The following is a 27,509-nucleotide window of genomic DNA, read 5'->3' on the forward strand; positions in this document are numbered from 1 at the left end:
TCCTTCTGTGAGCTCCTCCGTTTAGCAGCCTGAATTTAGAGTTACAATGTCAGTGGTTCTGTGTGACAGGGGAAACTGAAGGTTACTGTGTCCATTTGTCATTGCATGAAACAGTGTTATTGTGAGATGGAGCTCAGTTGCCCTTGTGTAACCCTAAGTCACTTCCTAATTAAAAAAAAATGAAAAGAAAAGAGAGAGGGAAAAGGTGCTTAAATGTGCATTAAGGAGCCTTTGAAAGTGTTCTACTTTTAAAAAGCAACAGAGGAAGAAAGTGGGCAATCTCCATCGAAGGGAACACTTTATTAATAGAAGTTATTTTTTTATGTTGCCTCATTAATTCCAAACAGGTTCTGTTCCTCCAGAGAGCTGATATTTGCTAAGTGAATGGAAGTATTTTGGTTGTACAGGGCCTGAGAGAGGAGAAGGAAGGGGGAGGGTTCTTGAATTGGCTATTACCGAACTGTTTCAGAGAGTCACAAAGTTTTTATGTTTTGGGATGTTTTGTTTTGTTTTCATTGCAGGAAAGAATAAAAAATGTTAGCTCCCTCCACATTTTGCCCATGTATAGTTTTTGTTTCTTGTTTTGTCAGATGACCTCTCCCTCTGCTCTTAGAGACAGCTTTTCCAAACTTGCCCAGCATTCCTTCTGAATAAATACTATCCATAATAGTCACTGAGTACATGGTGTGAATTGGAAATTCTACTTTATATGGGGAAAATAAAACTGCTGATGCTCTTATAGCAGACTGTGGGGCTGAAGAGTTGTGAGATGTGACTGGCCCGTGTTTGCTCTTTCCGGTAGACGAGATTCTAATGAACATAGTTGACTTAACCAGGGACAAATCACAGATAACTTAATATGGAGCTTTCCTTCAACTTTGATGGAATAAATCATATTTTGGTTATTCTTTTGAAATAAAAATGAACATGTTGATAGAGTCACTTGGTATTTTTTTTAACTTTTGAATAATTAAGCAAGGCCAACTGGAGGGTGGAGTTGGCCCAGCTTTGCTTTGATCCCTCTTGGTTTCTCTGCTGGCTTCTCCCCCAACTCTGCTCTCCGTTTCTCCCCTCTGATGGATGTTAGTGCTCAGTTTCCCCTCTTTTCGTGTCGGTCTTAAGGAAGAATCTGATTGCTGTGTGTTTTAAAGTCAGAGGACTAAGTCCATTGGAAAATTATGCATTTCAAACTCTAAAATCTAATCACTTTGGGCAAATTGGGATATCAAACCTACTCTTCAGTGGTACTTGCAATGAACCCATTAGGTTGCAAAATTTGCTGCTAATTTTTATTCTATGAGCAGATGGAAGTGTTGTAAGCTTTGAATGACACATGGGATGCCTGGTGACATTGTGCTAACCACCAATGCCCTAAATAGTTGGTAGTGGGAGTGAAACTAACAAAAATCACAGGTGCTTCAAAACAATTGAAGAGTGTGTACCTGTCTGCTCACCCCCTCCCCCTACACACACAGGTCTACCTGCGAGCACATTTAGGCATAGCTTCTGCCCAACTAACACATTTCTGATCCAATTATGAAAATGAATAAAAATTATATTAGGCTTATCAGTGTAGGGTTTTGTTTTATATTCAGTGTATGCAAATCCAATGTAAATTCTAAAATGTAAAAAAAAATTTTAATTGTGACAAATGGTATTGGCAAGAAACAAAATAAATATTTCTGTACTATTATGTCACTGTTATGGTATCTTATTCCCTGATAAAGCTATCAGGCTTTTATTTCTTTGAAAATAGTAAGTGTGTTTATTTAATAATGTGTGTCTGCTAACTATAATCTCTCAGATGATACCAAAAGTATTTCTATTATTCCTCTTCCTGCTGGTTCTTACTCATGGTATCTTATTTCCTTGGTTGTTTGGATGTCATTGGCTATATGCTGGAAATGTATTTTTAATATTACTTGGAAGAGTAAGCTGAGATGCAAAAAGGATGCTGTTCGATCCCAAGAGGGCTTGACGTTGCTCCTGTCAGGGAACTGTGGCAAGTGTCACACCATAATCACCTCACACAAGATACAGCCCCTATCGTCCCCTGGCCATCTTTGTGACAAAAGGCAAGGCTGCACATCAGCTTAGGCTATGTCTACTCTGACTAAAGGTATGACCATTGAATAGATCCCAGTGTGTGTCATTTAAAGACCCCCACTTGAAGCCCTAGGACTTGGTGTGTTGCATGCAATTCCTAAATATTCCTGAATTCTTTCCCTGGTAAGTCCTATGCCCAAGGACCAAACCTTATAAAAGCTGAGTTTCTCTCTCTGACTTCTGGGCTTACAAATTTTCATGTGCTAATTCACCATTATCTTCTTGGCTCTTTTTATAATTCCATATTTTTACTTTCACTGTAATTGTCAGTCCAAATGATCTCACTGTCATTACCAGAATTGGAAATTCACTCTCCTGCCTTTAGAGTCATTGTGATTATTTGCACTTCTCATTCTTGAAAAAGATATCAGCCTGATGATAGCATGCATGATTTTGAATAGTTTCTTTGATTCTTTTTCTCTTCAGGTGTGGCCTGGTTTAATTGAACCTTTTGAAGAAAATTGCATGCGTATGATGATTAGAAAACTCACGTTTTCCAACTTTATATGATCTGTCAAAGATGCTTAACAGTCCTTTCATTTGTCCCTGATTGGCCTCTTTCCTTAGTAATCTTTTTAATCTCTACTCCGCCCACTGCCATCTCTTTCAGCTGTCGGCCTTGACTTCTGCTTTCTCTTGGCCCACACCCAATATCTCCACATTTAAAACACTACCATAGGGATTATCTTTGTGGTGCTGTGGGTTAAACAGCTGCTTAATCCCATCATATGTCAGAGTGCCTGCTTTGAGTCACACCTCTGATTCAGTTTCAGCTTCCTGGTAATGCATTCTGAGGGGGATAGATGATGGCTCAAGTGCTTGGGTCCATGTCAGCCATATGGAAGACTAAGATGGAATTCTGGGATCCTTGCTTTGCCCAGCCCTGGCTGTTGTAAACACTTGAGAAGTGATTCAGCAAATTGAAAAGCATTTCTCTCTCTCGCTCGCTCTTTCGCTCTCTCTTTCTCTGTGTGTATGTGTTGTTCTGCCTCTCAATTAAATCAAAACAACTAGACACTAAAAACAACAGCATTTTCCCATTCTACTTGCAGTTACTCTATTTTCATACCTATCCCATATTACCATGACCTCTCCACGCTACACACACACACACACACACACACACACACACACACACACACAGAGCATGGAAATGACCTATTCACCTTCTTTTCCACACACAAGCAGCCTCCAGAAGTACCTCACAGAGCACACCTTGTGCTCATGAACTTGGAAATTCTGTGTCTGTTTTTTGTTTTTACGCTCATCTCCTTGGTGGAGAAATCCTAGTTCTCTTTCATGTGTTAGCTCACAAGTAACCTTCACTGTACTTTTTTTAATTGTATAGCTCACCTGCTATTTTGGGAGCACTTAATGACATAGATTGTGAGTTACTCATTTTTGTTCTCAGTAACTGGTACACAGAAACCTCTCGCTGCCTGCTTAAAGAAATAACACATAATATTTTTTCCTCCCCTTTCCTCCTTTTTATTTTGACTCAACATCTCACCGTTCTTTTTAAATTTTTAACTCATTGATTCATTTCATGTGAAAGGCCTATCTGTTAGTTCACTCCCTAAATGCTCACAGTGCTCTGAGATCAGAACCAAGAAGGAAGATCCCGGCCTGGGTCTGCCACATGGCTAGCAGGGACTCAGCAACTTAAAGCATTACCTGTCACCTCCCAGTGTGAACGCTGGCAGAAAGCTAGAAGCTGAAGCAGCGTCAGTGCTGTCATCCAGCACACCAATACAGAATGTGGGTGTTCCAAACTGTCATAACTGCCTCTCCAAATGTTGCCCCATCATTATTCTTTTAATCTTAAATGTTGACTAGAGTAGTAGCCATCATTAATGAAGTTATTTGTCAGGCAGGCTCAAGAGATCATATTTGCTGCTTGTGGTGGTTTTGGGGAGAGAGGATTGTATATTTCCATTTTTGCCCAATGAAGCATATTGATGACATAAGATAGTATAAATTGAGTGTGATGAATTGGTCATTTATTGTCAGAGATTCGTAGTCAAGAGTCATTAAGAGGGAATTCTGTGTTGAAGCCCCGACTCCACTCTGCATCCCAGCTTCCTGTGAATATGCTTGGCAGTAACCAGGATGGTCCAAGTCCCTGTGTCCCAGTTGCAGACATGGGAGATGTGAGCCGAGTTCCCAGCCCCTCACTCCTGCGTGCCTTTCTGGCTCAGACAGGCATTTGCAGGATAAACCAGCCACAGTGAGCTTCTTCTGCCTCACTGCTTCTGTTTTTCTCGGTCTCTCTGCCTTTCAAATAAATAAAAGTGAGTAAGTTTTTTAAAAAACTGGTTCTAAGTAAATTTTAAGTCATTTTTGCTTTTCTCAGCAATAATTGTTTCTGCTCAGAATGCAGTTAGCATTTTATTACAATATAGAGACCTGAACACATTCTAAAGAATTAAATGCAATATATATTTGAATCATGTATTATGTTATAAACTATAAGATAGGAGTATATTTATTTGCATAAATACAGCTGAGCCGCACAGCCTTGCAAAACAAATACTGTGTGAGGATGACTTAGAAATATCTTGAGTCTTGAAAGCTTTGAAAACGTGGGCTTATTTTAAGGAGAATGAAAGGGCTACCTGTGTTTTTCTTTTCCACTAGCACTTTCCTTTTTATGCATTCCCATATAATGTGATCACTATCGGATTTATGGATGCTAAAGCAATTAATTCACAATTAATCACAGTTCGGGAAGATGGATACCTTAACTAGGTTTATTTAAGGACACAGTTTAAGAAATGAATCTTCTAATGCAAGCGGTTTTCCATGTCTCACATCATTTCTTAACACACATTTATAGAAACGTGTTTACTCTCCAAAAGATGTTGCTAACACCTCAAATAAATGCAGTGATTATCCTCTCAGAGGCAGCCAATAGTTTGTAGGTAAGAGGCATATGTTGCTATTTTACTTTATATGTGATGAAAGAAAGATGTACAGCTAGGAATCATCCCACATTTACTCAGTGTGCTTTCCTGGCTTAATAAACATCACCAAGTGTGGCGTATCAAAAACAGGGTTGCCTTCTCACTTGTGCCTTTTACCCATTACAGGAGTGCTGAAAACCTTTCTTTTTATTGCTAGTATTCCCTGGGATTGACCCATTTTTTTTTTATTTTTCACATTTGCATGGCCACTGCGAACTTTACTTGGCTGGGAAGCACAATCCTACTGCCTGTGTGGAAAGAGAAAGGGTTGGAATATTTAAGAGGAGACTTAATGGGTTTCGCCCCGACAGATCACAGACATCCCCATGTCTCCAGAATACTGCCAAGCTAGACTTCAAGCCTCAGACATCTCTGAACAGATCACACGGTCGTACATAGGTAGGCTCCCCACAGTCTGTTGCTCAAATCGTTGGTATATTTGCATTGTTTGACATTCATCTGCACGGAGACTTTCAACTCTGTCAATCTTTGCCATCTCCCAAGTGTCTGTGACCTTTTCTGCCACAGCTTCTCCATTACTACAAAATCTTAGAATTTTATCTCACTGATCACTCAGAATCCTGCCCATGAACTATTTCAGAAAAGTGGCAAGAGCCTCCCTAGGGCAATTCCAGCAAAAGTGCAGAGAGCAAATCTGAAATGTTACTGGTTTCCCCATTCTACAGATTGCTCATGTGCGGTTGAGAAATGGAGAAATTTATTATTGGATGCAGTTCCCATGTCCCACTCCTAGTTTTATCAAAGACCTAGGCTTATGATGAATGCTGCAGAGGAATGGGGATATGTGTTCTACACTAAAAATACATCATCTTGTACAGTATTGATATCACTAATAGCTTACCTTTTCTTTAGCATTTAGTTTTAACCACTAACAAGATAGAATTCGTGAAGATCAATGAGACTCTTAACATTTTTGAAGTGGTTATCATTAGGTAGTTTATCTTCTTAGGAGCAATAATTCTAGGAAATTATATTTATATGGTGGGGAGATAGATAATCATCCTGAATCAACTGAATTTGGTAAATTCTGTGTATTTCATTTTCCTTTAGGATATTCAGATGAACATTAGTGTTAAGGGCTAATTTTAAAGCTCTGAAGAAGCGTGTTTGACCTGTTAAACCAGTGTTTTTCATGGTAATTTGGCCACAGAACTTTAGATTAATAGATGCTAGAAAGGGAGAGAGTGAGGGGAAGAAATTATGTTTCAGCATAAAAGGCACACTTTGGTAAATTACCACCTCCCCATATATTGTATTAATGTTTCAGACGTGGTAATATTTAAGGTTATTTAATACTTTCAGAACATAAGGCTAAACATTTTAAAGTGTGATTATGAATATCCTTACTTTAGGATACTTTGTTTTCATTTCCCTGATAAAGGGCTTTATTTTAAATATCCTTCCAGAAAAATAAAACGTTAAGCTGACAGAGCATCCAATAATATTCAATGCTATTCAGGCCTATAATTTGCGATTCACCACAGATGAGATGTATTGTGTTCCTCAGAACCAAGAACTCAGAAATAATTTGCCCTGTTCTACTCAAGGCCCGAAACGCTCCTTCCACTTAGAGTACGCTCACATGTTGTCAAGCCATCATTTCCTAGTGAAGATCCTCTCAGGAAAGTCTCATCTTCAACTTTAATTTCTATTCCTTCATTTTGTTGTTATTGATTTCTCCTAGTGTAAGTTCATAGATTTAAAATTTAGAAAGGAAAAATTAATTGTTGGGTATCTACTAGAGTTTTCAAATAAGGAACTTTTCTGTACAGGAAAGGTAATAGACTAGCAAGAACAAAATGTTAACTTTCTTCCTTACAAAGCACGCCGGATTTAGTGAAGTGCTGTATGACCATATAAAATGAATCCATTGTTCCATGAAGTTGTGTAGTACCACCAACTGCACTCAAAGCAAATCCTACCCAGGAATTGTGTGGTTTATATTACAGTGATTGAGATGTGACTCCATTAGTGTCCTTTCGTGACCTTGTTTTGAACTCATTAACAATTTCAATTCCTGCCCCCAATTCTGAAGTAAAATACAAAACAATACTTAAAAACTATTTGTGAACCACAGCTTCTCGCTGCACTGAAGAAAGGGAAATCACTCCTTTAAAATCCTGAGTAGCACTAATTCTTGGCATGCAATTTTTGTTTTAATTAATTTTTTGTTAAGATTTTTCCTCCCTGGGGGTCTAATAAGATTCAGACATTATAAGGATGACAATGGCACCTCTACAATTTCATTGTGGAAAAATCTTCAAATGTTTTTTTCACAATGGAGGGCTACTCTGTTGGCAACTCTGAACAGTCACACAGCAAGCATGATGCTTGTTCGCTGAATTATGAAGTCAGTTATGTCCACATTCAGGAACCGCCTAGCACCTAAAACATTTGGAATGTTCAGAAATATCTAGTGTAACTATGTGCTAGACACCAGAACATAAATCTGTTACCTAGATTTACAGTATTGCCGTCTCTCCTCTAAAATGGCATGAGGGAAGTGTTTAACTTAATGAGGCAGAGGATCCTGATGTATAAGTTACATTATATTTTTCATTGCACAGGGATAAGTTATTGCTCCAGTTTCCTATATGGTGCCCCAGTGGCCTTGGAGGTACAACGTAGCGCCCAGAAATGTCCCCTTTTGTCTTAAGCAATAACTTACACTGTGAGAGTATAATTTCTGAGTGTTACCCATATCATGTCTTACAGTAGGCTGAAATTCTTGAAGGTCATTCACAGATACCAATCAATTTTTTTTTAAAGCTTAGAAACACTGACATAATAACACTACATGTACAGCTAAACCAAAGGAGAAATTCATAGGCATTTTCTTTTTTTCTTTTCTCTGTAATGTTTAAAAAAATAATTACAAAATTCTGGGTAAGAAATTAAAGTAGCAGGCATCCTTTATTGTCATTTCTACTGTGTTGTCACAAACCTAAAATAAATACTGGTCTTTTGGGGGTGGTTTTGAAGATTTCAAATGATAGGAATTCAGTATATTGGTTTATATTTTTGAAAAAGAGTCTCAGCTAATTTTGAGTATCACATTTATGGATTCAGATGTTGAAATGAGTGTGTGTGCTTTCACAATTGACTTTACTTTCTGGTCATGTAAAATATGAATTTAATTAAGACAAAGTAAATGGAATTCCCCAATTGTTGTAGGATTTGGGTGAATTTTAGAGCCTGACAATTTTCAATGCAGAGATGTTACTCCGGGCTCTCTGCCAAACCATTACTGGTAATCTGATGACAAGGGATGAAGTGAATGGAAGTGCTGCCGCCTGGCTTAGTTAGATATGCATTTGCTAGCAGAGAAGCCAGCCTATTTCTTATGCAAACCGTCAAAACCACAACTTAGAAATGCACACACACACACACACACACACACACAATGCTTTTACAAGTCTAGAAATATATGTGTTAAAATAGAATTCTGTGCTTAAGGGGAACACAGAAGCAGCAGGCACGGCTAGTGTTGACTGAGTCCTTTGTATGCATTGGATAGTTTTAGTATCCAGGCACATTTCTCTCAATGGCTGCAGCAGAAGGAACTCAACTATTCTTTTCGGGACAAGATGCTGTATTGCCTTACATGGCTAATTTGAGCAAATGCTCAAAATCATTTATAAATAAATGAGTCATTTGGGCCACTATTGCCTGTGGCTTCAGATTCGACATCTATTTTCTCCATAGTCCTAAAAAAAAACAATTTAGATAATATTATAGTCACATGCAGAAGCAAGCAAAGAAAAAGTTTTGCTTGGAATTTTAGAAAGCTTTTGGGAAGGGAAAATATTGAATGGGTGGTTATAGGAATTTGCACATAATGTTCTGGCCACTGGAGGGCTCTCATATTTTTCCTATTATTTCTTCAGAAGTCTGCTTGACACAGCTACACGTTCAGTATAAAATATTTAAATCTTGGTCTTTTATCTTGTGCCCTAGCTCATGAAATGATTTGTATTTTCAAATGCAAAATAATATAACACAAAATATACTATGTTCCTTCACTATTTTTCAACGATAAGGTGACAAATCAGCTATGTGCCCATTTTCAGAATAATTGCATGACCAAGTCTCATGTTAAAATTTCATGATCTGTATCTTAGTTACGCATTCCTCACCCTAGGAGGAGAGAACTGGAGAAGTCACGGAATGAATGTGGCTGGTTATTGTGGTTGTACACAGGGCCAGGCCAGAGAGCTGGGATGTGGGGGAGTCATCAGGCAGCCTTCTGGGGACGAAGGGGCCGAGGCCTGAGCATCCTTTGATGGTGTTATATAAGCCTAAGAGCAGTGGAAAGCAATGGTAACCAACTCCTCAGAACCAAGTCTCTACTCCTGAGGAAGGATCTGATGCTGGAATAGAGCTTTCGATTTTAGTTAAACTATAGTAAAAAAGTATTAGGGTAACTGAAGCTTATGCAGAGATGAGTCTGGAGAGCTAAGGGAGTACCTAGATATAAAAACCTATTATATCATTCAAGACATTTGGTTTCTATTCCTTAGAAAGTTTTGAGCTCCTGAAATCTAAACTCCCTTCTCGAGGGAAATAAGCCAAAATGGAATGACACAGACTTGCAGGAGGCCTGCATTCAGCCAGAGCCCTAAACGCTTCCCCTTCCCTCATCAAGTGCTCTGAATTCTCATGCATTTGCCTTTTACTTAAAAAAAATTGTTTCATTCTACATATAAATATTTTTGTCAAAATTTGGAGATGCAACATTTTCTCCTACATTTTTTTTAAATGTTAGCCTTCTTCCCATAGGCTTTCTAGCAGAGTGACATGAGATGTTAATCACTGTGAATAATACCTGTAACACAGGTGTTTTTCTTAAAGGATCTCTCTTGTTACGTCTTCTGACTCCTTTGCATTTTCTGGCTGTGTTTCAGAAACACTCAAAGTTCTGACTTTTGATGAAAATGTTGGCACTTTGTTGTGCACATATGCATGCACACACACACACACACACACACACACACACACACTCTCTCTCTCTCTCTCTCTCTCTCTCCACCTTGTTTGGCTTCAGTAGACTAGAAGATACCGAATTGTGTTGCTCAGCTAGGAAAGAGGCAAAGGAGGTAACAGTCTACTACTCCTTGAGGAAATCTCCTTACAGATGGAGGATTATAACAGTGCTTGATCTGGAAGGAGCTATGAGCCTAACCCCTATAATTTGCATCTTAAGTTATGGCACCAATTAAGGGAGCCCAGAAGGCTTCCCCAATCCCTGGTGAAGCTACCATCATTATGCTCTCCTGAAATGTTTAATTACAATTTTAAATCTCACCAAAGGACTATGCCATGCCTCCTACAGACTATATATCTCACTGGCTGGATTAGTATGTAAGTTACTCGGAAAGTACAAAATGAGAGGTTGAACCACGTTGGCCTCAAGACTAGCCTTCGTAAGAAGCTCTATCTTCATATCGGTGATAAAATTTTATATTAGCAGTGCTAAAAAATACAAGATGCATCCTCTCATATTCATTATTGTGCAGTACCCATTACCATGCCTTCCTATTTAACTATGCAGAGATTTGTAAAAAAAAAAAAATAATGTGCCTTAGGTTCTTTTATGTATCCATGCACTTTAATCGTGAGAAAAACTCATAGATTTTCCTAGGTGCAAATTGTTTCTTTCATGCTTCATGAAACATACAAAATCAGAACTGAATCAGACTTTTTTTTTTTCTTTTAGAGTGTCGTAATTACCCACCTCTGTGCGAGATTAAACCTAGGCTTCCTAGTTTTTCGGTAAAGATGTCAACTACACTTCCTCCTACACCTGCTGTGTAAGCATATAACTCTCCTTTAGCCAATCCTGTGGCTTATCAGCTTCTTTAGCAACTATCAGCAACTTTAACTTTGAACTGACTGTCCCAATGGTATATACAATGCACTTTCTCCAAGTGCTGTCATATAGTAAAACACGTATTGAGAGCATGCTGATTTCACTCTTCCTATCTCTCCATTCGCACATAATGTGACTACTGGACAAGTGTTTACTTAGGTGCTCTGGATTACTGTTGAAGTTAATCAGGAGACGCGCCTCTTCAGGTAAACCAAGAAAGCATGACTTTGAACAACTGCTATAGCATCATGTTAAAAGCTTCTTAATATCGTCAGAATAAGTGGTTATGCCACATAACTGCTATAGGAATTTTTGCAGGGAAGATATGTATCTTGGAAGATAAGCTCATAAGATTTTGTTATTGTATAAAGAAAACTGGGTAATCTATCACTCTTGGTTTTTGTTTTGAGTGCCTCAATTCCTAGAGCTAAATTGAATGTTTCATTGTTATTAATGCTCTGACTTTTGATGCCTTGCATAATTATTGTTTTCAAAATCTGTTTCAAATCATACTTGCGCAAAGTCTGCTTTATTTCCTGATAATCTAACGTGGGGTGGAATTCTTGCCTTCTCAGGTCACTGTAGTCTCTGCTCAGGGCCTGAGTGCTTTGTCCTGCACTGTCTTGTCACCCAGCAAACAAGTAATGTTTGTTGAATTAACATTCTTATATATGATAGTAATAAAACATTTCCAATTTAAAATTAAGGAATAGAATTTTAAACCACCAGGTACAAATATCAAAACAATGACTCATAATCAGCAAATAAACTTCTTAGGGCAGTTTGAGTGCTTCTCCAAAGTCCGCCTACATTCTTTTATCCTCACTCATTCTGCCCCCAGACAAGTTACGCTTTATGTTGTTGAATTTTATTTTCAACACGTTTTCATTTTGCGTCAGAAGATTTTGGAGAGATTAGTCAAGCAATAAGGTCATACATGCTTATAATGTATTCATGTCCTTTCTGGCCACCAAGACCGTTCCTCACGTATGTGCGGAGACTTCCGCAAAGCCAAGGGGTATTTTGCTTAGACGGCTACTCTATGACTCCTGGGCTGAGTCCTGTGTGTTGCTTTCATGCGCACGAACTTGTGGAAATCTTTTGCCGTCTAAGGAAGCTGAGGTTGGCTGAGATTAGGTAGCTTCCTAAGGTGAGAGCAAATGCGTCTAAATAAAGTCCAAAGCCCTCAGGTCTTGCTAAGGTCACTGCCACTTGCGTCTTGCAATGTCTCTCCACAGTGTGTGGGTATGCAGGCTCAGTGAATGAGATGACCTGCGATAGCCCAATTTGGGAGTGGAGAATATGGTCATCCATCCCTTGTACAGCAGCATGTCCTGTTTGTTTTGAAGCACATTTAGAAATGAGTAGTGTGAAATGAAAGTGAGGACAACATTTCATAAATTATAATGCACATTCAAAAATGAAATAGTTGGGCCCAGTGCGATAGCATAGTGGTTAAAGTCCTCACCTTGTACACGCTGGGATCCCATAAAGGTGCTGGTTCATATCCTGGCAACCCTACTTCCCATCCAGCTCCCTGCCTGTGACCTGGGAATGCAGTCTAGAATGGCCCAAAGCCTTGGGACCCTGCACCCACATAGGAGACCCAGAGGAAGCTCCCGGCCCCTGGCTTCGGGTTGGCTTGGCTTCAGCCATTGCAGCCACTTGGGGAATGAATCATTGGATGGAAGATCTTCCTCTCTGTCTCTCCTCTTCTCTGTAAATCCACCTTTCCAATAAAATTAATTAATTAATTAATTACAATAGTTAGGAAATCTGTGCTAAATCTACCCAATAATGTAATCTTTCAGCATTTAAGCTTGTTGTACACTCATTTCACGAGTTATTTCAAATGTATTCCTGTATACCACGTAATGTAGTTTTAACTTCTTTAACTGCTTTTATTTTCATGTGTTAAAGAATGTCACAATGCTAGGAAGTATTAGCAGTGTGAAGAGGGTTTGATATGGTAATGCATTTATAAAACTTCAGAAATCAGCAGCTTTCTTGTAATAAAATGAGATCTCTCCAAGCTTTGGTGGTTTCATGACAGAAAAATTGTGAAATTGATCCAGTTATATCTATGTACATATGTATATTTAGACATATAAATACATATTGACTTACTAATATGTTTATATACATACAGATAGTGAAATCCCACAAGAAAGCAGTAATTGCAGTTAACCCTTAAATTCTTAGATGTGGGGGGTGTCTTTTATTCTTTTTATTCACCTGTAGTATACAAAATTTCTACAAAATTTCTATAGCTCTAAAGTGACTATAAAATATAAAGTTACTACGGATAAATCTCAAAATTGGCTCCCTTAGATTTTAACCCTTCTTAGATTTGAAGAGGGCACTGGTGTGGTTTTACTTCTCTACAAACCCTGAGCTGCTGATTTACATCTTATCTGCATCAAGGAAATGGCACTTTCAATTGTGGTCTAAATCCTCCCTGGCATTTCAGACTACTTCATTCACCCATAATGAAAAACTAGCTGGTGTCCAGTGAGATGATCCTGTTCTCAGAAGGTTCCTTCAATTTCAGGTTCTGACCTCTGCAAGTCTTGACTTACAGTAGCTCATTTATTTCTTCAGAATCTGTATCTTTTTTTTTTCTTTAGCAAAAGAAGGTTTCCAGAGACTCATACATTAGAATGTATGTGTTTGGCTGCAGTAGAGCAGCCATCAAGCTACCAAGAATCTGCTGCAACTCCCCATTGCTGCAGAACTGAAAAGCAGCAGTGAGCACCTTGTCTGTCTGCCCTGCGATTAGCTGTACTGGAAAACAATAAACAAGGAAATGTTGTAGTTATTTTGCAGGGCCTTATCATTGGTGAATGTCCTTATGCTTTGACATTTTCAGTGGTATTCAACTTGCCTGTAAATATTTCCCGACCAGTTCACCTTGCTTTTGCCTTATAATTTGAGACACTACATGTATGCATCTAAATGAAGATTTTTAAGCTCATGAAAATTAATTATGACCAGGGGAGTTCTCAATGCATAAATCAATTTTAATGAATCAGCCTTCATGTTAAATTCTCCTTGCTTTTAAAAACAAGCATGCCTGTGTTATGAAAACATCACTCCTCACACCTGTGTCATCTCTTTTCCCAGGGTGGGTCATCAGATATTAGAGCTAATTGAAAGCTTAGATATCACCTAGTTAAATCTGTTAATTTTTACAAAAGAGGAAGCCTTGATACAGCAAAACAGCATAAGGGCCAGAGGTACAAATGGTTCCATTTGCATTCTATTAGAGCTTAGGGTCAGGTGAATATTTTAAAAGTTTTAGTGATATATCTCTGTAAACCCATCTAGTGGACAGTTGTCTGTATAAGGTGACTGATACAGGGACATTGATGTGAAAGCACATTTGTGTATAAGCAGTTAAATCTAAAAAGTATGAGTTATCCCAAGAAGCACACACAGCAAACTAAAAAGATGCATGGGAAAGCCCATGAACACTAGCGATTTGAATTCAGGAGACAGAATTGAATTATCAGTTATAGGGAAAAAAATAAGCCAAAGGGATAGGGTGAGCACATGGGGGTTGCAGGAGAATGGTTTTATAAAACACAAGGAGAGACATTTTTCTGAAAGGAGTATCCATTAATAGAGGCACATGAAACATGAATGATGAAGACTGAAGGTGTCTATTATATTTCACAACTGAGAAGTCAACAATGACTCCATTGTGAGCAAGTTCAGTGAAGTACTTGGGAAAGGAGCTAGACCACCTTGTGATTATGAGTGAAAGAGTTCAAGCAGTCAGTAAAGCATCACCTTATGGAAGCTTAATGGTCCATAGAGAAAGAAGAATGGATATTGTAGGATATATTTTTTAAATAAGACAGGAGTACTACAGTGCTTACATAGAAAAGAATTATGGGAGTCAGTAATCTCCTATAAAAATTAATTTTACTTATTTGAAATACATAGTGCCAGAGATAGTAAGACAGAGTGAGAGAGAAGGATCTTCTATCCACTGGTTCATTCCTCAAATGGCAGCGATGGCCAGACCTGAGCAAGGCCAAAGTCAGGACCTGTGACTTCACCCTGGCTACCCAAGTCAGTGGCAGAGGCCCATCTACTGGGGCTACTACCTGCTCCCTTCCTTGGCTCATTGTAGAAAGCTGAATTGGAAGTGAAACAGCCATGAGTGGAACCACACTCAAATGAGCTGCTGGCACTGGGGGTGTTGACTTAACATACTGTGCCACAATGTTGGCTGTGGGAGTAGATGATTTGAGAACTCAAGAAAGTATATGTGATAAAGTTCCAGAATAGATGAGGAGGAGCAACCAGAGAGCAGGTGTTTGGGCATAATGCAGCTTACTGATTGCAAACCAAGAGGTGTGTTTACATTGTGTTTGCTCATAATTTAAATCCTTTTTTAAGCTAAAGAAAAATGCCTATTCACAATGACTGAATGATGAATTGTTTTGGAGTCTGCCTAATTAGACTACCATTTTTAGAACTTCAACTATTTAATAGAGATTTCAGATGCATTTTTGTAAAAGATTAGTGTATTTTACTTGAAAGTCAGAATTACAGAGAGGAGAGACAGAGAAAGCTCTATGCACTGATTCACTCCGCAAATGGCAACCAGGACGAGAGCTAGGTCAGTATGAATCTCCCAAGTGGGTGCAGGGTCCCAATAACTTGGGCCATCCTCTGCTGCTTTTCCCAGGCCAATAACAGAAGTGGAGCAACCAGGACTCCGACCAGCACCCATATGGGTTGCCGGTGCCATAGGTGGAGGACTAGCTTGCTGCACCACTGTGCGAGCCCCTTAAATGTTATTTTTCTTAATAAAATGGAAAATTGATACATACTGTGTTAGACAATAACCAGGAAAATCTTCAGCTCTTATAGAAGTAATCACACAGTGTTTGAAACTGATTTCCTAAAGATAATTCATTATATATTATAATTGCATATATGTATGTATTTACTTATACAATGCAAAGATTTTTTGAAAAAAAATATATGAATGCTGGCATTGCATTCTTGATTTTTAAAAAAATCACCACTTTCACATTCACAGCATTGTTTTTTGCAGTAGTTCAGATATGAATTCAAACTACATTTCCATCAAAATATAAATGGATAAAGAGAATGTGTGTGCAGACTTAGTAGAATACCATGTATTTGGTTTTTTTTTTTTAGCATTCTTGTTATTGGAAACAGCATGGATAAAGCTGGTAGGCATAATGAATGCTAAGGGGAATAAGTTAGGCACAGATAGACAAACACTGTATTATCACACTTACATGTAGAATCTAAATTAAATTCTTGAGGTTAGAGAGTAGCATGATGATTGTTGGGCAGGGACCAGAGAAATATGGGGCGATGTTGGACAAATAAAAATTTCATTTAGACAAGAAAAGTAAGTATGGAAGCCATTGTACAGCATAGCTACTATAGATTATAATAAATACTTGAAAATTGCTGAATAGATCTTAAATAGTCTTACCACAAATATATAATTAGTTTGATTTACTTTGATTGTATTATTTACCTATATCAGAGCACTGTCCTGGACATTTTCAATATAGCTAGCTTGTACTTGTCTGTTATACCTGTAACAAATCTGCAGATGGACGGGTGAGAAATCAGAATTGTGCTATACATCTACCATGTGCTTTCAATCAATGAGCTCTAGCATCAAAAGAACATCTTGAATTCCTTCTGCGAAGCTATCCTGGTTTGATCAAAAACACTGTACATGACGTCTAACATCAAATATGCCTGAATCTATGAAAGGATTTTTCTTTTCAAACATACCATGGGACAGCAAGTGTGCCTGTTTGTTCAGACCTGTGAAGGGACACACAAGGGCAGGACCCCTGGAGCACCATTCACCCGATTACATTGGAGCTGCAGAACAGGCTAACCCTGCCGGTGCAGGGTCAAGGGCTGCAAATTGCAGGCTTTTCCAAAACAGAGAACAAAAGTCGGATTCGGGCACCAGGATCTGAGCCTCGTGTAAGACCAGATAGATGTTAGAAGACTTTCATTTTGATTATTTGGGGGCTGTGATAAACATCAGAACAAATTCAAAGGGAACTTCACTTACAGAGTAGATGCTTTAGAGTTGGAGTTTTAGACAAATTCCTGGCAGATGTAAGTCCCTTTTCTAATAATATGTATCTCACAATAGTTTTTTCTTTCCTCATTTGCTCAAAGTCATTTGCCTTTTTTTTTTTTTTTGCCAATTAGTGTTAGGACTTTTAGGGCATTGCCATATTGAAAGAAAATGCTAGGCTATTAGCAGCACATCCTGCCTTTTCTATACTTGAATTCATTCATTCATTCATCGAGGGCATACTATTGAGCACCTGTTATGTGACAGGCATTGTGCTGTATCCTGGCCAGGGGCCAGACAAAGAAACTAAGAGCAGGCTAAAGCTTCAAAGAATGAAGCACACGCTGAGCAAGAAGGCCTTCCGTGTGGCGAGCCATGCAGTCACATCGCTGAATGAGACACCAGGGTTGTTTTCTGAAAGTTGCATTGTTAACACCATAATTCTTTGCCATGTGTTGAAAATTTTCCTCAGAAGCTATTTTAACTTTACACAGACACAGCACTTTTATAACAGGAAAATGCTTATATTTTCAGCTCAAGTCGTTCGGCAGGGAAAATACGGCAGATGCTTTTGATAAGCGTAAGAGATGAAGTTGAGCTGAATTTTAATTGAAGTTACTGAAAAGCCCAGTGAAAAATTTCATCTGATCCATAAAATGTTCTGCCTACTTCTGAAGGAAAAAATGTCATATCATGCTTAAATCAAGGAAATAAGAAAAATACAAGGAAGTAAGTTTCTGACTGGTATACCATTAGGTTTTTGCTAACTACACATCTATTAATTTCTAAATATATTGAAGTTCACAAATTAGCAAAGATGTAAAATCTTACACTGAGAACAGTATAACACATTAATATTTTAACTTTTCTATAAATAGCAACTACCAACTATGTTCACTATGTATTTTCACATTTTTGCACGGAAACTTCCTCTAAAATGCTGGTAGACTGACAACATGACTGATTTATGTTTAAATTTAGTCTTTAATATTATTTTTGAGCGAAGTAATTTGGGAAGCATCAAACTAGTATTTTCTTTTCACATGCCAAATATAGATACCATTTCTTCAAATGTAATCATGCTAAGCTATGGATAGATTTTCAAAAAATAGAGAATGCTGCTAATTAAAGTGGAAATTTCACAGGAACTTTGCAAGTGTTTTTAGATTCTTTTTATACACAATGCTATCTTACGTACTTTGAAAAATAAAAAGATATGTTACGACTAAGAATCATCCAGACCTCACAATAAATAATACTGGGGAATGGATGTGATAAGTGTTTCAATAGTGGAATAAACAACATTCAGGCTGAAAACACCACAGCAGGGTAGAAAAACTTATACTAAATGATATACAGCAAGAACAGCATTAGGGGTGATGGGGGAGAGCAGGATAAGCAGGACACAGCCCTTGCTTCAAGGGACTTTTCCTGGCGAGATGATACTTCTATGTAGACTATTAGAGAGTTCTATAAACACAAAATATTATCAAAGGTGCCATCATATGCAAAAGGAACAAAACTCAGCAGAAAGTGAAGGCATTGAGAGTTTGGGGGAGAGGGAAATGGTACCTTGGGCAAGACAGAGTGTGAGTTTGGATGGGAAGTGCCAAGACTACCTGTAGATGAAGCAGAAGAGGCCAGCGGAAGTGGTGAGAGCATGGACAGGCGCAGCACTGACCATGGTCTGTCCCGTGGACCTAGGAGACTGATGTGGCTGAAGCACAGCTCATTGAAAAACCCTTGCCAACACACTGCTTGTGTTAAGGACTGGTGGGATAGACATGTCCTGTGGTTGCAGAGGTCTGGACCGGATGTGACAGAAACAGAAAGCTCCCTTAGTTTGTTGAGGAGCCTGGTGACACGTGAAAAACGTTAGAAATATTAGTGTAACAGTTACTGCTTCTCTGAAGAATTGTCTTGAAGTTCCTCTGAACAGTTTAGAATCTGTAAAGCATGAGACAGATCAATAATGGACCTATTGCTGAAGACACAGAAAACTAAGGAGTGTCTATACAACCCTAACACTCATATAAAGTATTCTACAGAACCTTGCCAGTAAGACTTAGAAGAAATAGTTTAGTTGACTTTCTTTAAAAAAAAAGTTTATTTTTATGACACAGTCAGATATACAGAGAAGAGGAGAGACAGAGAGGAAGATCTTCCATCCAATGATTCTCTCCCCAAGTGACTGCAACGGCTGGAGCTGTGCCGATCTGAAGCCAGGAGTCAGGAACCTCTTCCGGGTCCCACATGGGCGCAGGGTCCCAAGGCTTTGGGCCACCTTTGATTGATCTTCCAGGCCACAAGCAGGGAGCTGGCTGGGAAGTAGGGTCACTAGGACACGAACCAGCGTTCAAATGGGAACCTGGCACATGCAAGGCAAGGACTTTAGCCTCTAGGCTACTGCACTGGGCCCAGATTAGTTGACTTTCTTTGCCATGAATAAGTAATTGAAAAAGAGATATAATGGGTTACTATTAGTTAAGACAATAGAAACCAATGCAAAATAGAAATGCCCATGAATTAAAGGCTATATATACAACAAAAAATTTATCCAAGACATTGTAAGAACACAGAAGGTTTCATAACATTGACAAAAAGGAAATTTTCTCTTATAAAATTTTTAAAAGAGAGAAAGAGCTTTAGGAATTCCAAACAGGTCATCTCAACTCTAACACCTGAGAAAAGGCAAAACCAACAAGTTGTCTGCAACCATCAGAACATTTCATGTCAGCAGTAGTCAATCAGATCTTATGTAGGAAAAGTCGGGACAGATTAATTCCATTTCTGCCAGGCAAAATAATGGACCTTAGTGGTACAGAAGTTGTAATGTGACTAGATTTTCTAAGACTTTGGGGTCTGCACTACTTGATATTTTTCTTAATAAACGACACAGATATCCCTTGGATGCTTGACATGGAGAGAGATGATAGGAGATCATATGCAGTTATTACCTGTTGGTTAAGTTTGTCTCACCATTAATGTGCATTTGGCTAGAGCTGATAAACTCAGTGTACAAAGATTATGTGCTAATGACTTCCAAATAATGGAATTACCTTCTATGTGGAGTCACTTTGCTTTGAAGTAGCATTGCCAGCTGGACTTAACCCTCACTGTTTCAAAAACGAAATCTTGTCACCAGAGATACCAGGAAAAGCAATGGAACAAAATCAATCCATCATCATTACTACCAATAATGAAATTCTCTCAAGTCCTTCTGAGGCAAAGGTTTATACGCACAGATAAATTTGACCATCAAAAAAAATATATCAACCCATTTAAAGTATCTACCGCATCAAGAGAGTTGTTGATTTAACTGGCTTAAGGTTTTTAATATCTTTGGTTAGTCAGGACAAATAAACAAGAAACCAAGTCTATCCCTCCGGGGACATACGGCAATTGCAAAGGCAGCAATCGTTCCAAGAATAAAGTGTGTTTACTTTCTCTTATTCCACTGCCCTATTTAGCTCAGCAGAACAAATTCCTCCCAGGTCTTCACGGCTCCTTTCCAATCAACACTTTTCAGGGTGCCCATTGCCTCCTGGCCACTGGTGCGCATACATCCATTCAAGACCTTGAGTTTAACCCACTGCCAGAGGGGTCTTCTTGAAAAACCTGTAATAAACTTTTAATTCTGACACTGCCATATTTATAATGCAAAGTTCAGTGCGCTATCCTTTATCTCTCTGGAACCTGGAGATCCACCTTGACTTCCTGAGTCAGAGGAGAACAATGCATTTGCTTGCCCCAGCCCAGCTGTGCTTATTGAATATTTCTCTCCATAGCCTGGCCTCCATTTTGGAGGCACTCCATGCAAAATATGAAAGACTTTTATTGCAGTCTTCCTTTCAGTTTCATCATTATTCCCAATATTGCTTCTATTTCTTCTAACATTAGTTATTCTTAGGGATTTCCTGATACAGTCTCTGTCTCTGTATATGCTAATTTAAAATATGACTTCTAATGTTTAAAAATAATTGAGTTTTCAGCAATAATTATGAAACACTAAGGTTCTTGAAGTCACTGCTCTAGCTTTTACGAAGGGCATTTAACAGTCTTGTTATGCATCCCTTCTCTGTAAACCAGTGTTTGTAAGCCAAATTATTGTTAATAAAATATGAAAACATATAACATATATAGATTATTTTATATAGATATATATGTATGGATATATTTTATATAGATGTATAGATAGAAAGCAACTCTGTGCCAAATGCATTTTACTGGAATGCTTCTCAAGTGATTTGTCTAAAGGTTCATCTATTCACGTGATACAGTGGTTTCTTTTGATCCTTCTTTTGCCACAAACATCTTTAGGCATGATATACAATTTTATCAATAGAGCCAAACATCAAGTTAGTGATCTGTTCATCGAGAAAGACTCATTCCCTCCAGCATCTATTTATACAATCTTCAAATTGTCACAGGCTCTTTGAGTTTTCATTGATCCAGATAAATCTTGCTTGATACCTTTTCAAAGAACATCTTATCAGAGCATTTCCAATAACCTTCTGACATTTCAAAATTGCATATTCCCTGGATAAGAGTTTTATGTATCGTGAATATAAAGCTTCAGAGTTCCTAGAGACGTTGTCTCAGGCCAGATAAGTTATCTCAAGTTGTTGGTTGCTGTGATTTCTTCCAAGCTCTGTATGATTCCTTTTTTTACACTTGAACTTCTTTTTGTCATGTTTGGCAAGCTTATATTTTCATACTAGTTGAGGCACCTGATATCTACTGTGTTCATAGTCTATACATTATGCTAAATGTATAATATTCAAATACAATATTTCTTCACTGAAATAATGTTAATACCTAGTACCTTTATTCCTAATAGCATAGTTTCATGCATTCTATACCTCAAATATTTTATTAAGTTTAAAAAGGCATACCGTAAGATATTTCATATTAAAATAATTCTCTTCTGTTTACACAAGCTCTTTATATAAAAGCCAATTCATTTTTCATTACAGTGGAATTTCAATTTTAATTGAAACACAAAAGACCACGTTTTTAAATATAACCCTGATTTTTCCCTGGAATAACTACTGTTTTTACTATAAATGATCTTAGAAGCCCCTTTAGCTAAAAAAGCGTTCGCCAAAGGATAATCTATCTAGTCAGACTAGTTAATGGAATTTCTCTGAGTAACTGAAATAGTAGCCAGGAAGTAGGCTGGGGACATGAGAATTCAGAAATGGTTGTGTATTTATCCCTCTTTCTTTTGTTTTCAGTCATGGCTATTATCGCTCAGATTCCCGGTGTAAGACTTTTTCCATCCTAACTCATTGGTCTCTACTATTGATTCATTGAACAAACTTCATTTAATCAGCATTCTTTCATTTCTCACATTGTTAAATCAAAGATTAAGTAAACGATCTCAATTCCATGAGACGATTTATGCAAAATTCACAAGAAGGCTTTACAAATTGCTTGGCGTCAGAAGTATATTACATGATGCTATGCTTTCCCTTCTCCTTGAAGTATGGAACAGACATAAATGACTGGGACATTAAGGTCGTTTTGTGTCAAGGATTTTTGTCAGTCCATGAAGCTTGTGGTCTCCTCCTTAATGATGGTTTAAAGGGAGGGTCATTGAGAAAGCCAGCCAAGGGGTTCCTATTGTGTCTCGGAGCTTTCTAACACAATAGCTGCAAGCTATGCTGCTATGCTTTGTTGTAAATTTCTACATAACTCTGGGCACAGTGCCTTATTTAACAGTTCCCTAGTGTTATTTTGGAAAAGTCCTTTGCGCAAAATGCCAGAACTCAGCTTGAACTCTTGTCCTCTGTCAGGGAGAATCTTTCTGTCAGTGGGATTTATTAGCTGTTTAAAAAATCATTCAGCACGTTACTGGGAATTTTGTTCCCGTGGAATATGCCAACTGTAGCTTGCCCTAATTGTCCTTCCTGTGAGGCATAGAAGCAAAGAATTGTGGTGGAGTTTTAGCTCTTTCAGTATAGAAACTCTTTCAGTCTAGAAAACTTCATTTTAATCACTACAGATTTTCCAATGTTTTCCAACTCATCTTTCAAAATTTGTTATTGCTTGCTTTCCCTTTAATCACTAAAACCAGATTCTCTTTCTTCCATTAGAACAGTCTCCAGGCAAGTAACAATTAATTGACTCAATCGGGGACTAGTGTGTCCCTTGTACTATTGCATGCTAAATACTCATTTTGTTCTTTATGTTGCTCTTGTTATTTCCACTTTAAAGATGACAAAACTGAGACTTAAAGAGGATGCAAGATTTCTGTAAGTCAGCAGTGATCCAGCCAAATCCAGGTAGGCTCATTCCCACTCGGCCTGAGCAGCTGGGCACTGTGCCATGCTGAATGAGTGAGAAGTGTCCAGAATTTAAGTTAGTGTTTCTGCCTTGTGATGAAGTAAAGGTGACTAGTCTGACATCTAAAAATCCTATTTCCTTACTCCATGTCAGATACACAGAGCACACTGCAAGCTAATCATTTGGAATTCAGAACACAGTGCTGTTTCTCTGCCCACTAGATCCTACTTAAATCAAGGTGGTTGAAATACAGAGAATTTATAGTAACCACTGCAGATGCTTTAGTGTTACAATGCCAGAAATCAAGGCAAATATAAAACAATAGGATGATTTTTAAAGATGTTAAGTAGAATTGCTTGAGTAAATGATAAATTTAATTATAAAATAAAGAGATAAAAAGTTTCAGTAACATCAAAAGCTTCAGGCACATTAGAGGCAGACATGATAGAATTCTGTAATTTACCTATAAGAATATATTGTTTTGTTATAGTAATAAGGAAATTCAGTCTCATGCAAATATGTAGTTGTAAAGCGTAAGAATATTTCCACAGCTGTATCAGATTATTGTTGATACAATACCTAAGCTCAATAAGTAATTATTTTGTTTATTATTATTTCTCCTTGAGAGGCAGAGAGAGAAGACACACTTCTGTTTTACTTCCTGAAGGTTACTAAGCCAGATAGATCTGAGAGCTGGAAATGTGAATCGGGTCTCCCACGTGGCTGGCAGGAACCCAGTTACCTAAGCCATCAGCACAGCCTCTCAGAATCCCCACTAATGGGAAGCCAGAACCACGGACCCACCCTGGGGATTGAACCCGGGTCTTCTGATGTGCCCATAGTCTTCCTAAGCAGACATCCTAAGCATTAGGCCAAATGCCTGCCCTTCTTTATTTTCAAGTTAAACTTTATGTGCATATAACATGTCATTTTGAAATATGTACACATTATAGAATTGTTAAATTGAACTATTTAAAATGTATTAATTCACATTTTTAGTGAAAACACTTGAAATCTAAACACATTGATTTGAAAAACTATAATACATGATTGTTAACTATCGTCAATGCATTATATAGTATTTGATTATTCTCATTTAATTAAAATTTTGTGTCCTTTACCCCAAATCTCCCCCCTTCCTACCCCAGATCCTGTATTTGCACGCTATACTTTGGTGCATTTAACTGTTTTCTTTTCCATATAGCTGGGATTGTGTGGTATTTGTCTTCCTCTGCCTAGTTTATTTAACTTCACATGTCCTCAAGCTACATTCATATTTTCACAAATGACAAGATTTCCTTCTTTTTAAAGGATGAAAAGTATCTCATCATGGATGTACTAGAGGGTATAAACTACAATTCCTTTATCTCTTCATTTGTTGTTGGAAAGTTAGTGTGTTTCAAGTTATTAACTGTTATAAATAGCACTGCTATGAATGTAGGATGCTGACGTTTCTAACACCCTGATTTCAATTTCTTTGCTTCTGTGTCCAATGATGACACTACTTACATTCAACAGGTGACCTTCTTAAAGGTTAGCTGTAATGCGAGATGTTCAACTGTAATAATGAACTTCATAAACTATAAAATTAAAATTCACTATTTATTCATATTTTGTATGGATTTATCTATATATGGTTTTTATAATATCATATATTTGTTGCAATACTGATTTACTGAGTTAGGTTCATGTTCCAAATAGTGATACTTTGCCTTTATGATAATTTTTAAAATTATTTTTATTAATGTCACCATTGCTGCTATTATGAAAAAAGCCTTTTTATGTATTGGGAAATTGTGCTCACAGTACCAGACATGAGCTTTCCAAAATTCCAATTTTTTTTTTAATCTTCACTTTTATCCTTAGCAACAAATACTGACTCATTTTACTTTGATTGACAGCTTCTACATTCATTAAAAAAACCAGCACCTTTGAAATATCCAAATTTGTATTCTCGTAGTCTTTCTGCCAGTCTTTAATTTACATAATATTGCATCAAAAGGCTAGGCAACTTCACATTCAAAGCTTTGTATGTACACACACACATACACACACATAGGAACCCAGAATAAGAGAGGTAGGAATTAAAAAAAAAATAACTGCCATAATTACTTACCTAAGGTATGGCTTAATTATTTATAGGTACTTTTCCTTAAATTATTGCAGAAAAAGGGGCCCAGTGCGGTAGCCTGGCAGCTAAGGTCCCTTCCATGAGTGTGCTGGGATCTCACATGGCCACTGGTTCTAGTCCCAGCAGCTCTGCTTCCCATCCAGCTCCCTGCTTGTGGCCTGGGAAAGCAGTCGAGGACAGTCCAGAGCCTTGGGACCCTGCACCTGCATGGGAGACCTGAAAGAGGCTCCTGGCTTCAGATCAACTCAGCTCTGGCCATTGTGGCTGCTTGGGGAGTGAATCAATGGACAGAAGATCTTCCTCTCTGTCTCTCCTCCTCTCTGTGTAGCTGACTTTCCAATAAAAAGAAATATATCTCTTCAAAAAATTTTTGTGGAAAAAAATGAGAACGCTGCTATCATGTCTTAACAGTGTGCCTAAAGCAAAGAAGCTGGGAATATCCTCAGCCCGAGGTCTGATGTGTCTCAAATCTGGTCATCGTCGCTGTTAGTGGCAAACCCTTCTATTTACTGTTTGCAACAAGGGTTTAATTAAATGCAGTCAACCGATGCCCTTCAGCAGCGCTTATCAGATGCTTCTTGAGTGTAAACCGCTGCCATTGCCTACACAATGCCACCCACACTGGGAAAATCACAGAAGAAAAATAATATATTTCCACCCAGCACTAGAGGGAAAAGAAAGGACCCAAAATGGGAATATATAACAGAAGGTTAAACATAGCAGAAATAGTATATGTTTAAACATAAACATAAAAATGACATTCCATTTGGCCCTCTAACATGATCAGGTCAAAATCGGGGTAGTTATGTTTACCAAAGCAGAAGCTCCCTCCCGCCCACCACAGCCCAACATCTGGTTGTATTGCCTCTGACCATGACAGCACAGAACCTAAATTGGCCAGTTGTTTCCGGGTTCAGACCCAGTTGTCTCTGAGACAAACCCACACTAACAAAGCTCTCAGGGATGAATTTAGGAAGTCACGGAGCAATTGATTAATTTTTTTCAGTGATAATTATAAGAGCTACATGAATATTTTCCTGGGTTAAATGCCTACTCCTTATCTCTAGACAAGAAGGGAATAGAATCAAGACTGCTTAATTTAATTAAATCAGAATAAAGCAATTACATGGGACACTGAAATATTTAAGAGCCTCGAACTAAGCATCTATGTATTTCTTCAACAAAGTTGAAGTTGCCGTTTTAATTTCTTCTGGGTGAACACCTTGTGACCTCCTTATCCTGGGCATCTCCTCTGGATGAACTGGGGAGAATAAGGATTACCATTTGTTGGGTCCCAGGCAGCTGTGCACCACTTCTTACTGTTGTCTGTCATTGATTAGTAACAGCCTCCTTCAGCTGGAGGGTCCTGGGAGTTAGATAAAGCCATGGCTAGAAGACACTTAATAAAAATGACTGGCAAAAGGCAGAAGAGCAGCACATTCTAATGCCTTCTCTGACTTGCTCTCTATAATTCTGTTCTTGAGCCCTGAAATTCTCATTCACATGTTATTCCTGTAGATCTTCTAATACCCCAGGTGAAGTTCTAGTTCAGTCTTGAAAATGTGCCTCCTATTTACTATTAGCTCACTGCATTTGGACAACGCCTGTGCCACATTGCTTTGTATTTTTTTTTCACTTCCTCCTCACACCAAACCTGTGAAAAGTGTTATCATTATCTCATGCTAAACATGAGGAAACAAAATCACAATGTGCAGCTAATTAACCTGCCTGGAAATTGGTGGAGCTGAGAATGAAATCTGAACTGTATGGCTCGGACCCTGCTGACAAATCATTCTCTGTCTTTAAAATAAATAAAGTAACTTAAAAAGAGAGACAGACAGAGAGGTCTGCCATGCTTTGGTTCAATCTCCAAAGGGCAACAATAGTTAGAACTGTACCAGGCGGAAGCCAGGATCTGGGAGCTCAGGCCAGCACTCCACCAGCCCTGCCACAGGTGTCAGAGACTGCTTGAGTCACCTGCTGCCTCCCAGGATGCACAATAGCAGGAAGCTGGAGTCAGGAGCTGAGACGGAG

General features: G+C 38.2%; 1 protein-coding gene across 5 annotated transcripts in view; it reads left to right on the forward strand.

Moving 5' to 3' along the window:
* DTNA (dystrobrevin alpha) overlaps positions 1-27,509 on the forward strand; it is a 301,963-nt gene that overhangs the window by 85,401 nt on the left and 189,053 nt on the right. The gene's annotated exons all lie outside the window — the stretch shown is intronic.

This window comes from Ochotona curzoniae, unplaced genomic scaffold, assembly GCF_017591425.1.
Source record: "Ochotona curzoniae isolate NIBS_2020 unplaced genomic scaffold, NIBS_Ocur_1.0 contig_43, whole genome shotgun sequence".
Classification (NCBI taxonomy): domain Eukaryota; kingdom Metazoa; phylum Chordata; class Mammalia; order Lagomorpha; family Ochotonidae; genus Ochotona; species Ochotona curzoniae.